General features: G+C 37.8%; 1 protein-coding gene across 2 annotated transcripts in view; it reads right to left on the reverse strand.

Moving 5' to 3' along the window:
- Positions 1-13239, reverse strand: part of cntfr (ciliary neurotrophic factor receptor) — a 233937-nt gene that overhangs the window by 104310 nt on the left and 116388 nt on the right. The window contains exon 1 of one of the 2 annotated variants that reach the window (XM_085359688.1): positions 5358-5377. The exons of the other annotated variant lie outside the window; for it this stretch is intronic. The gene's annotated coding sequence lies outside the window, so the exon portion shown is untranslated. Of the gene's footprint in view, positions 1-5357; positions 5378-13239 lie in introns of those variants that run through there. 2 annotated transcript variants of the gene reach the window in all.

Consider the following 13239-nt stretch of genomic DNA (forward strand, 5'->3'; position numbering starts at 1 on the left):
CTATCAAATTTTGAAAGAGAAAGTCGATTCTGACGTGTCTTTTCGTTGATGCCTTTAGCCTTCTGTTAACTAACAGCAATGCCCAGTCAGGAAAGTAGTTGGGTCTGTGACCTCCAGGGTTAGGGGTTATATGTGAGCCTAATGGGTGTTCTCGCCAAACACTGGGGTTAGTAGCCCTGTTGTGTTGATAAGCCTCATGGGGCATGCCACGACCACAGAGACTGAAGACCTCAGATTAACACTTAACACTGGGGATCAACAGCACAACAAGAAACAACAATAAAATATTGATCTCCATCTCTGTAAAAGCCCTCTTCTATGAACAGGGGGGGTTGGGCGTGCTGCCTCTACTGGCTGTAGATCAAATGCTGTCAAGATCCTTGTCTTGGTCTGATGTCTCTTTCCTAGACTTTTTCTTTGTGTGTCTCTCCCCACCCACCTTTGTTTCTCACCACAATGCCTTTTTTTCACTTGAGCTCAATCTACTCAGACATGCTTCTTATCACAGCTGATACAGATGCCAACCCAGTGTTTCATGTATATTTCATGTCCCATAACAGAGCCATCTATATTTAATGGGGACAAGATCCTTGTCCCCATTAACATTAACCCAACGCTGTTTGTTCTCTTCGTCTTCCATTCCGCCGTTCATTACCCCTCACTAACCCTTTCTTTTTGTAATTCTCTGTGATTCATGCCATCTTCATTTTTTTTTTCTATTATTATCATTTTTTTCTTCTGCTGTCCGCCCGAGCCATCTCCACGCTCGCCCTCCAAATTTGCCAAATAATGTGTGTGCATATGCATGTCAGTGGCAAGAAATGCCAATTCCTTTGATCTCCTTCTCTGTCAACTTACTTTGAACAAGTTTGTGTGACTTTATTTACATAAAAAGCTATTTGCATCTTAGCATAAACCTTAAAGTTTGACTTTGATGTTAGCTTTGATGATGATGCTGGTGCCCTGCTTCATGTGACAAGGAAGAGAAGAGAAGAGAAGAGACCTTGAATTTTAAGTCAGTGGTCATTCATTGCGCTTTCAAACCAACTAACTGCAGAATATATTGTGTGATTACTGGTAACTTGTAATAGTAATTCTTACTTATCAAAGGCACAGAAGTCATTTCAAAACTGATTTGAACACTGACACTGAGTTGTTAATAGAATAGAAGTGGAAAGTCATGAATGTCATCCAACTGATTTAATCAGAAAGAAGTTTTTATTAGTAGCTGAAAGAAAAATGAAGTCCCTGGTGAGAGCTTACCCCTTACAAAGTTTTTGCACTTAGCATTTCTTGTTTTTGTGAAGGTCAGTACCCGTCTATGTACAGCAATGATTCTTTAACCTCTCCTGTCCCCCTCAATGCCCCATCCAATCCTTTGTATCTTCTCAGGTCACATCACCTTCTCACTGCCTCAGTCCTTTCAAATATCCAGTCACATCTTTCGCCTTTGCTCCCTCTCCATCTCTCTCCATTTCATTTTGTCCTCTCACTTCTCCTTGTCTTTCTTCTGTCCTATCAACACTCTCCTCCTCTCCTCTCACTCTCTGTGTCAGTCTCTATCTTTATCGTTCATCCTCCACCCTTGTCTATGTGTCACTCCCCCCCATCTGCCTGTATCAATGACCTGCTTTGAACTTCAACTTGTCCTGTTAGCTGATGATGATTCACAAACAGTGTCCAGTGTGTACCAGAATTATATTTTCTGGGCTCAGTGCATTCAAGCTGTTGATTCCTGTTGATTCGTCTTAGTTAAACTTATTCAGATAACCCGAAAGATTTTTCTCCTCGTTGCTTTGTGTCGCTATACTTCCCACTCATCAAGAAGTCACAGATTCCGAGACAGAGTTAAAGACGTCCTCAGCTGGTACAGTTATAACTATACTGACTATTCTCAGCTGGGGGCTGATAAACACAGAGTGTTCTGCTAAATATTTAAGGATTAAAAATGTTCAATGTGGTATTAAATCAAGTGTGAATTCGTATTACTGAAGTTACATTTAATCCACTTGAACAGTTTGGATAACTTGTGTAGTTTATGGCACCAGAGAATTAACTTTATCAGGATTTTCAGCTTCGTCCTTCAGTCATACAAGCTCCAGTTGCACAGATAAAATGGTCTTATGGAGTCTTAATATACCAAAAATCAACATATGATAATGTCCGTGAGCCCTCCATGCTGTAGTACTACTATCTGCTGTAGGGATGCTTGCTGTTACCTCTGTGTCTGCTTTTGTTTATCCTTCTGAGAGTTATTCTCACTGTGTCTCTCTTATCTTGTCCCCCCTCTGTATATCTCATTGCTCATCTTTTGCTCTCTCCTCTCCATTACTTTCGCTCCCTCTGACCTTGATGCTGCTCACTTACATGCCATATGAATTGTGTTGAAACTTCAGTATTCATTCATGGTATATCAGTGATCAGTAGTCTTCTAACATGCCACTCATGCATAATACACCTTATAGCAACAGTGGAAACACAAGCAGATACTTATGATTACAATCATGTACTCACTCGCGTATACGTAGACTGCCCTGCATAATGTCCTCATGCCTCATGACCATCTAGACAAGCAGGGCTAATAACCATAATGGCATTCAACTCAAGTGCTATTGTTCTCTTGGTAATAGACAGGGCACTTTACGCAGTGGTAGAACACTGGTTTTCTCTGCTAAATGAGAATATGAACCACAAATGTCCTTCACAAAGATTTAGTGTTACTAATTTTACTTATTATTCTTTTCATTTGGTTTGAAGCCAGTTGAGACTGCCTAAGTACAGAGCTTATAACTACCCTGGAGCCTTAAGAAAAGATCATTTATTGACTACCTCCAAAACCTCTCATCTAGCAACCAAAAGTACGCAATTTTGGAACTAAAAACAGGATTCAATCTGATGAATTATATTAGTGCGAGTTTTTTTTTGTTTTCTCTCCTTTCAAGTTGAAACACCAGAGTCCAAAAATGAACCACGTCAATGGCATGCTGCTAGCATTATATTCATGATTTAATGTCATTTCATCTGCTACTTTTCATGCTTACCACCAACAACACAAACATTAAGCGCAACCTAAAAAAAAAGTTACACCACAGCTTAAAAGTAAAACAAACAAAACAGTGAATGCATAATTCAAGTCACAAGTTCAGGGTTTTAAAAAAATACCACATATATTACATTTGAAATGCTTGAAAATGTAATGTGGTAAGTTTCTTTCAATGTGTGTGCACCCGCACGTACACCACACCATCAGGGCCCAAGGGAAGGCTAGTTTCTCAACATTTTTTTTCTTGCCAGGAAACTTGAACTTTGCATTAAATGTGGGCACTGAGGGCATTGCAGTTCTTATGCAGTCCTGTGATGTTTTCAGTATATTACGATTTAACGATAAAGAGCCAGCATAATGTCATATTTTGGCTAAGACCTGCAAGACAATCCAGTATTGCTGTCCAGGGGCTATTTAAAGAAAAACAAGACCATTCAGAGAAACCCAAAAAGCAACTGGCTGTACATCTAACTCCATGAGCTGTTTACTAAGCAACGAGCCCACATAAACAAACACAGGCAGATTAACTTATAGTGATGTATATACATGTACATTAGCATGTGTACAGAAACTTGTGCAACGGCAAGTGCATAACACTAGGATTCTAACACAATAAATGTTTAAGAAAATATAGTACATATAGAATTATTTCATTATTGTAAATTACAACGATTCTTAAGGGAATTAATTTGTTACTTTTAAATGTATTTTAAATCTAACATGCAGTTCAGAAGTAAAGAAGATATATATGCACAGCTTTGCATTCTATCACAACATTTAAGGTAATACATGCACATCAATGATCATGAAACTGCTAATGTTTACAGTTTTTTACAGACGCTAGGACACATTTCTCAATACTTAGGTCACGTTTGCAAAACTCCTCACACAGTGAGCACAAGTCTATGTGGGCTAAACTGAGGACCAGTTATCATTGTTTTGGCACAAAATGCATTCAATGACTACATCTCTCAAATTTCATGAATTATCTTCTCACTCAGACACAACAACTGCCAAAAATCTTTGTACGGACAGGACATTTTGCATGTGCTTACATACTGTTTTCAAAACTGTTAAACTTATGGCCAAAACAATAACACAATGCAAAACTTGAAAAGACAGCAAAATCCAACAGCAATATTTTATTGAAACATATTTTAAATCTAAAAATGCAGTTTAACCAGCCACAGCTGATTCTCATTGTAGATGAACATCTACACAGGTGTTACTCCTTCAATTGTTCAACTCCTTCAATTCTGGCATGCCAGAAGATTATTTCCTAGGTGTGTTGCCCTAGATGACATAAGATGTGATGTGGATGAGAACCTGTGGCCAAATGGAGGAGACCGAGTAGAATAGCATTACTATTGTATGTGTATCAGTGGATGGTGTGTATACAAATTCTTGTATTTTGGGATTACTTAGTGCAAAAAAATAAAAATACATAAACAAATATTAACGAATTCTGCATGATGTCTGATTCATTCCAGTAACATATATTGAAATTATAAACAGAGATGTGTCCTTGTTTTACACAAGGAAACACTGTGTAATGCTACATGTTGTTAGTGTTTTTTAGGTCATTGTTTTGTGGGTGACAAAGTGTGTTTGTCGGCTGTCAACCTTTGCTAGTGTTCTGGAAGAATGAGTTTATTTGAGACCTGAATAAAGTGTTTTGGTAGTTGTAGTGCATTTTGAATGTGAAATGAACTGCTTTGCCAAGCTGACGGTCAGTTAGGAGAATTGTGTGAAGAGTTTTGCAAAAGTGACCTAAGTATTGATATATGTGTCCTAGCGTCTGTAAAAAACTGTAATCATAAGTATCTGCTTGTGTTTCCAATGTTGCTATGCATGAAACTGCCATACCACAATCCTAGTTCATACACACAGTAATCATGAAAAAATTGACCTCATATAAGATTATACACTTGGGATGCACACACACACATACACACAAACAGTGTTCAAATACAGTAGTTCAGGCCAAGGTTAAAGCAAGCACAAATGTAGTTAAGACTATTGGAAGAAAAAAATTTACATTTTATGGGAAAAAAGTCAAAGACACACAAAGACTCAGTGTTGTATTGTTTGCTTTATGTGAAATGCAATGACACCTTTTCAATTCTTGTCTTCATTGTCTTCATTCCTTAGACCGTGATTAATAATTATTTGACCAGAAAGATCAGTTAAAGGCAAATTATCATTAGACTTGTGCCGCTGAGGATATTTGTGAGTAAGAGCAGCCGTGCTGTTTGATTAGCTGATTAAACATGGCTAGAATTACTTGTTCAAATATAAAGTTCCAGTGTTATACCTTTCTAATACTCTGCTGTCAAATGTCTTTGGATGAAGCGCAGCCATTGACTTAGAGGATAAACTTCTCATCGGGTTTTCTGAGCTGGAAAGGGGTTTCAAATGATTTAATTTTGCAAATGTAGTTCAGAGGTTATAGGCTAAACTGAACTAGTGCTGTAAAAGACTTGCAATAGTTCACATATAGCATAAAACTTAAAAGTACACAGCAAATTCAAAAGTGTTAAATTTTTTGGTGTTAATAGTCTTCTTGCAAAAGTAGAGTTAATTTTACTCTAAGCAGAGTCACATTCTTTTAATGTAACTCTGAGGTGTAAAATGATAGTAGTTAAAATCGAGTGCTAAAAATGAGTGTTTCTATGTCAAATCTGGAGGTGTTACAATGGAAACATTAACTCTTGACCTCTTAACTCTGAACTCCTAGAGGGGCTATGACACCAATAGAGTAAATTCACAGACTCCGCCCCCAGCACGGCTCCAATCGAAGCTGAAGTGAAGCCGTTTCGGAACATTTTGCTCTACATATTTGAGTTGTTTGCCATGCTTGGTAAGTCACTTTTTCAAAGATTGTTTCAATTGTTATTAGCTTTTACTTCTGTGGCTCTTTGGAGTTGAGACGAAGCTGTGTGAAAGGCATTAGCCATGTTGCTCGGTGATAGCATAACATTCTGTTTTAGCTAGCTGAAAGGTATTGTTTGCGGCAAATACCACAGCCTTGAAAAAAGCTTGCATGTGAATTTTCAGTCAAACTTTTGGTCAAATACACCTAAAACAATGTCTAGAATGTGAAATGTTGGTATAATGGTGCTACTTGAAGCCTGAAAACGATCACCCATAAAAAAAAACGAGCAAACAGCAGTAGCTGACGTCCTGACTGGATTCTACGTTAGCATTTAGATCCCTCCAGAGTTTTGTGCACACGGTTTAGGTAAAAATTAAAAAGGTTGAGGTTTTACATTTAGTTCAGTATTACCGGTTGCCTGTGTCTTTGTCTTTTGGGAAAATACTTTACACAAGTAATGGCTCAAAGAGGATTCCTTTTTTTTTTTACTGTGCTGCAATTGTTTACTGGATTATTTGTGCCATTAATTAGTGTCAACTAATTTTTATTCAATCTCCACACAGGATATGCTTGTGAAGATGGAATATGGGGGAGAGCAGAAGTGCGTTGAAGTTCCACAAAGGGATGAATGAAGGACATGCATATTGTATTGAAGAAATAAGTGATGAGAATGCTGTTATTTGCATTTACCATGTCAGACCTTTTGATAAACAAAGTTCTAATGAAAGTGAGAACATGTATACTGTTACATCTTTCAGAAAATGTTTTGAAATTGTGGTGCACAGTTCAGAATAAATGTTTTTCAAAAACCATTGCATCTTTTTAGTAAATGTTTATTTCCAAAAGAAATTTCTAGAAGTTCAGAACAGTAAAATTCCTGCTTTTTAGAATGAATTAGAATATAACTCTTACGTAGTTAAACTAAAATACTCTTTGAGAGTTAATATATAAACTCTTAACACTAAGTGTTAAATTATCAACTCCAGACAGATTTGGTGTTTAACACTAAATCAGAGTTAACGTACCAACTCTCCAAAAAGAGTTAAATTAACACTCTCTGGTGTGGACCCATATAGACACTTTAATAGTGTTGAAATCAAATCCGACAGTGTTAATTTGGACATGCTGGATTTGCTGTGTACAACTTTAAAAATCTGGTTTTCATTAGAACACATTTGTAGTTTGTTTTTGAAACACTTTAAACTAACTATGTTGATCAGCTTACATGGTATGGAAAAGGGTTAGTAAGATATACACTCTTTGCAGTGAAGTCAGTTTGGTATATTCTCTGAGCTGGTGGAGCAGCAGCCATATTGGACACACAAATTGGACACACAAATTCTCACAGTTTGACCTTGTCACAGACTCATATGCACAGATTTATGTTGTAACCAAGGCTACAAGCCATTAAACTATCATGAACACCCTTTTGACTAGATTGGAATACTGATGAATTTTGATTGTGGTGAACCAACTGTGTAAGCATGTGTGTGTATGTTAGCATTTCATTACACAGAATATCTTGCCAAAAATCTTTTGACTTTTTTATCCTTTATATATTTTGTTCTTTTATGCTTTTATATGCATTTCTTTTGCCTCTGTGTTTTAATGCCATTTAACATGCTACCATGCTGGTTCTTTGCTATAGCCTTCATCCTCCCTGTTACTTCATCTTACTCTTTTGTATGTTAAGCACTTTGGTACACCACTGGTTTTTAAATGTGCTATATAAATAAAGTTTGTTGTTGTTGTTGTTGTCATATATGAGGATGATTCCTTATCAGTGTGTGTCTGTGACTTCACTTGTGCACACATGTGTGTTTTTAAAGTGTGTGTCTGTGAGCAACCAGCTGTAAGTTATGATGTGACTGCACAGCAACGGCGTGAAATGAAATTGAAGTTCAGCGTTGGCATTCTGATTTACCATCCCAAAGACTTATATTCTCTGTGTTTGTGTGTCCGCAACAATGCACACTTGCATGCTGTATTTTTCCGTGACAATGTGCAGTTCTCCATGTACACACAGCCCTCTTTGTCGATTTATTGCCATGTACATATCAGACTGTGTGACTCTGTCACTTTCCAGTCAGGCTGTAACTCACTAGAACATTTATCAGTGAATCACATTTGTATGCCTAAGGGGAGCCATGCCTTTTGAAAGTCCAACAGTAAAATGTTGGATTGGCTGACACACAGAGATAGAGCCCAGGAGAATTATCAGTTTAGGTTGAAAAGATCAATTTTTTTCAGTCGGTGGCTGCACATGCTGATGCAGCCTGGGCCAATTCTACTGATATAGAGAAATAAAATGCACACAGCTGAACAGTGATTGGAAGAATAGTGAGTATTGATCTTATTTTCAGAATAGAAAGACTTTTTTTTTCCTTCTTCTGCAATTTCACATTAACTGAAAAGGAAAACTTGAAAACTAGTATATTTGAAAGAAGCTCGGATTTGCTTAAAATTCTCTGCTGACTTGCCAGCGCGTGTTCTTGAATAAACATTTCATATTCAATTTTACAAGCTTTTTTTCATCAGTGTTGTTGCTACATTTTTAGACAGATTTTACAAGATGTATATATGTTTTCACTATAAACTAGTAAAATCTGACATAACACAGGGTCAGGAATGAAAATGAAAATATGTAACCACCATTTAAAAAAGTCTTCTAGTTTCCTATATTTTATTAGAATCAGCTTCACTGAGTTTCTTTAAACTTATTATACTGTTGTATGTTAGATAAACAGTAAATTACTAAGTTTAGTCCTGACAGGTAGAGTAAGCATACGCAGTAAATTATTTATGATTTCACCCATGGGTTATTCATGTCTGATTGGGCTGTTGCTCAGGGCCCTCTGATCCACCACCAGGGCCCTCTGATCCACCACCCCTCCTCCACTTTTGGCCTTCACTTGTCTTTGTATTGGACCCTTGTGAGCTCAGGCTCTGAGCTTTCAAAATCATTTCCAAAATTATTTCATATTATTACACAGCCTCAAGCCACAGAGTTCTTATTTCTTTGCAAATAATGTTCAATAGTGCAAAAAAGTCTAATTTTTCTATGTGGAAAAAGCTCTAAAGCTGAATTAAAAAAATAATCCTGGTAGAAGTCAGAAGGTTAGCCATTAATGATGTGCTTATATATTTTAACCAGAAAAACGGCCAAACAAAAAATCATTGCAGACACAAGTTTTCTTTTCACATTCACTTTAAGTGAATGTGATATCGCATTTCCTCTTAGCACAGACACCCTTGTGTCTAAAAATGTTTTGTAATGAGAACAGGGCAAATGAAAGGCTAACACATTTCAAAACTGGAAGTAAACTCGCAATACTTTTGGCTTTACAGCATGTTTATTTACAAAATTACTCTCAAGGTTGCTATCACTGTCAGCTTTGCAGACAGTGATAGCAGCTTTGCAAAGTCTGCCACAAAATTGTTTATTTGCAGTGCAAATAAGCCGCAGGATTTTATTTTAACTACGAACACTCTCCGCAGATTATATCAAAAACACACTGCAAATACTGCAAATTAAAGGAAGGAATAAAAAAAAAATTACTTCCCTTCAGACTTTGTCACATATATCACTAATAGTGGAAGTTCAAAGAAATCATTAAAGCTCAAAATTACGATGTATGTTAATTTTTTTTTATCACAGTTGTATACAGTATTCTGCATCTGCAGATACTGTTTTCTAATCATTTTCACAGGCCCACTGAAATCTTCTTGCCTCAGTCAGCATGTGGCACAGCTGGTTAGGCAGGGTCCTCAGATGTTTTGTGAGGTATGACGCAGCAAAATGCTAAATCCTCCTGGCAATTTATAAAAGAGAGATCTGATTAACTGCTGTATGACATAATAACTATCAGCAATAAACTGCTGTTGGCACTTTCACGGTCATGCACATATTAATGCACTGATACAGATGTACTGTTGATACAGACCTATGTGTACTTTTCTCACAGATGCATACAGGCCACACTTCTACACAAGTATGCATGAACATGCAACTTCTGCACCCACAGACACGCTCTCACACTTACACTTCCTCCGCAAACATCTTGGAATGAAGTTATCACTTTATCCTCTCCTGTCTCTCTTTCCCACGGAGAGCTTAACATTCACTCGCTCTCTCTGCATTTGCCTCTCCTTTTATGTGAACACTGAGGCAGCTGCAGCTGTGTAAGTGTTTGTATGTGAGTGTGTATGCGTGTTTTCTGTGCATGTCTGTCTATGAGTCAGGGCACCAATGCTCAAATAAATCCACTTCCTGTTTCCTGCCATCTTATCTTGGCCCCACTGCACAAGTAAACGTAGAGTGTCTGAGTGTTTATGTGTGTCAGTCTGTTCATTGCCCATCATCCGGCTTGCCAAATCCACTGGAGAAGACAGGAAGATTTGCAGGCAACCGGGTTAATTGATACTTCACGTTTTAGACGGTTATGTTCTGAGAGGAACTTGGGAGCCAGAGAGAATAAGTGGGGTGTGTAAAAAAGGAGAGGAAGTGCAGGGAAAGAGAGATGGAATGGGAGGTGGTGAGTAGAGAGATGTTAGATGGAAAGGGGTACAGCACAAGAGGGAGGATGAATTGTTGAGACTGAGTAGGGCAGTTAATATTTTACAAGCCTGGATTAGAGAGGTCATGAAATGAGGAATGGGAGAAAGATTCCTGAGAATTGGCTTCAGGGATGGGGTGGGGGGTTGAGGGGAGAGACAGCTGGATAACACTGCTTTGATCAGAAACATCTGTAGGTTTTGCGGTAGAGAAAGAAAAAAAATTGAGTGGTGAGAGAAAATTGAGAGCTGTCAATTTTTTTGTTTCTTTGTTTTTACTTTATACAGGTGGAGTTAGGGCTGGGCGATATGACCCAAAATTCATATCTCGATATTTTTTAGCTGGATGGCGATATAATATATATATCTCGATTTTTTTTTTTTTAAAGCCATAAGTTAAGAACAAAAAGAGAGTTCTTAGTCACACTGTGTCCCAGATGTCACACGGGCACTTTTATTTACATACAGCGTAGATGTACATGAAGAAATTACTCAAAAATAAACTATCAGCATTTATTAAATAATCATGGTCCATAAATAAAAGAAAATGTTGTTTTTGTGCATAACAAAAAGCTCACAATTGTGCAGTCAAAATGTAAACTAATAGACGCTGAGCGTAATAACAAAGAGACAGCTGCACCACGTCTCTGAACAGGTGCCATTTGTGGTCCTTATACACACACAGTACGTATCACTCCGCGAGGCTCCTCCTCGGTAGCCGTAATCCTCCGACATCAAGCGGTGCAGCTCCGTAGCTTAGCAAAGTCATATTAAAACATTTTTTGACAGATTGCTGAGCGCTGTGTTCCACATAAAATCGGTTCGCGGTCAGTAAGCACAACCAGAATTCATACATAAGGCGCACTGTCGATTTTTGAGAAAATGAAAGGATTTTAGGCCGTGCAGCCCCTCCGGGCTGCATGTCGTTAGCGCGGTTAGCTCGTTAGCGCGGTTAGCTCGCTAACACGTTGACGCCGTCCAGCCCCATGCACGGGGCGATCCGCGGTAACTCGCTAACGGAGATTTTCCGCTTTCATCTTGTCATTGCCTGCAGGTGAAGCTATGGGGGAGGGGGAGTTGTGTTCAGTGAAGGAGAGGCGAGGCCGAGTAACGTTGCGTAGAGACAAAAGTGGACGAAAGAGAGGCAAACCTGCGGCTCCACAAGTATAATTATAACGTAACATAGACTATATCGATATAAACGATATTGTCACATCTTATATCTCGTATAAAAATATATCGATATTTTTAAAAAAACTCGATATATCGCCCAGCCCTAGGTGGAGTTATCGCTTAAATGCACCTTCTTCTATTTGACGTATACATTTAACTTCTTCTTTTTTGGATTAAGTGGGAAAAAAAAGAATGAAAAAAAAGCACACAAGATTTTGGGCCACCATGGGGCCAGAAGAGCTTCAGTGCACTTTGGCTTTGATTCTACGTGTTTAACTCCTCCGAATGATCTACGTCATTTCTTCAAATGGCATAACTATATTTGTTCTTAATTTTGAATTACGTCAAACACATCAGTCCAAATTCTCCATTTTTTTTTTTTTCTAAATTCTCCATTAAATGTTAAGTTAGATTGAGATAGATAGATTTTTATCATAGCATCATTTTCATACTTCCTAAGCCGTTCACTGACTCCTTGTGACACTTTCCATCCAGCAAGACAATACTTCCATCAGGGCAGTTTTACACCAAGACTTTAATCAGTGGGTACATGTCGTTCATAACAGAGACACCTGATCTCTCATTTTAAGGTTCAAGTTTATTCTTATATTTTTTCCTGTATTTGAGTCCAAATCCAAAAGTGTCTGTCGTAGTCTACCATTATGAATGTATTCTCCTTTTTTGCCACATCAACAAGAAACCAATGCTCAACATCTAATTCATATTGTTTCAACCTGTTCTGATAGTTTCAAGTGATTCTTTCACCTAATTCTACCCTCCAGAAACAAATTTGATGACATTTTATATCAGATTTTTTATTGTTCTCAATGACATTTAAGCTTATTTCCATACCAGTTTTTATTGTGGCTAAAGTTAAGGTGATGGGATTAAAATTACTTTTAGGGGCTGATATACATCCAATATAGCATTAAGAGCAACATCAGTGGCATCATGGTAAACTTAGATAAGGGGAAAGAAACTTTTATTATCAGTTTTTAGAATTGAGTGTGTATCTAATAAATATTTCTTCTTGCTTCCCATTGGCAAGACTAAATAATGATAATACTAATCAGACATAAGCCAGCAGGAACCTCCCTCACAGCCCTAATCCTTTTGGTTAATAACATAGCTAACATAACCCAAAACATCCCCAAGAGCCAAATTCAAAAGGTCAGTGCTAATACCAAGACATTCATTTATTAAAACCAGTTGGTGAAAAACAGACAGAGAAGAAAGAAAGAGAGTAAAACAGAGATATGGGGAAAATTAATATGGTGATGGGGATGATAAAATGGAGAAAGAGAGTGAGACAGACAGGAAAATAACGGCAGAAAAAAGAAAGTCACCCCAAAGGATTTAGGAAAGGGGACGTGTTGGAAGTTAGCAAAGGAACAAGAAAGTATAAAGTAAAAAGGGAGGTGAAGGGCAGCTAGAGGAGGAAAGGGTTTCAGATGGAGAAGTCAGGGGGAGGTGGATGGATAGAGAAATGACTGTCTTAATTAATGGACTATAATATATGACAGAATTCCTGGGTTCCAAGATAATATCAGCAAAAATTACTGCCTTCATCACTGGCACACTGTGCAAATATACC

The sequence above is a fragment of the Diplotaxodon limnothrissa genome, linkage group LG7 (assembly GCF_057381915.1).
Source record: "Diplotaxodon limnothrissa isolate DT_005_m linkage group LG7, D_limnothrissa_male_GT1.1, whole genome shotgun sequence".
Classification (NCBI taxonomy): domain Eukaryota; kingdom Metazoa; phylum Chordata; class Actinopteri; order Cichliformes; family Cichlidae; genus Diplotaxodon; species Diplotaxodon limnothrissa.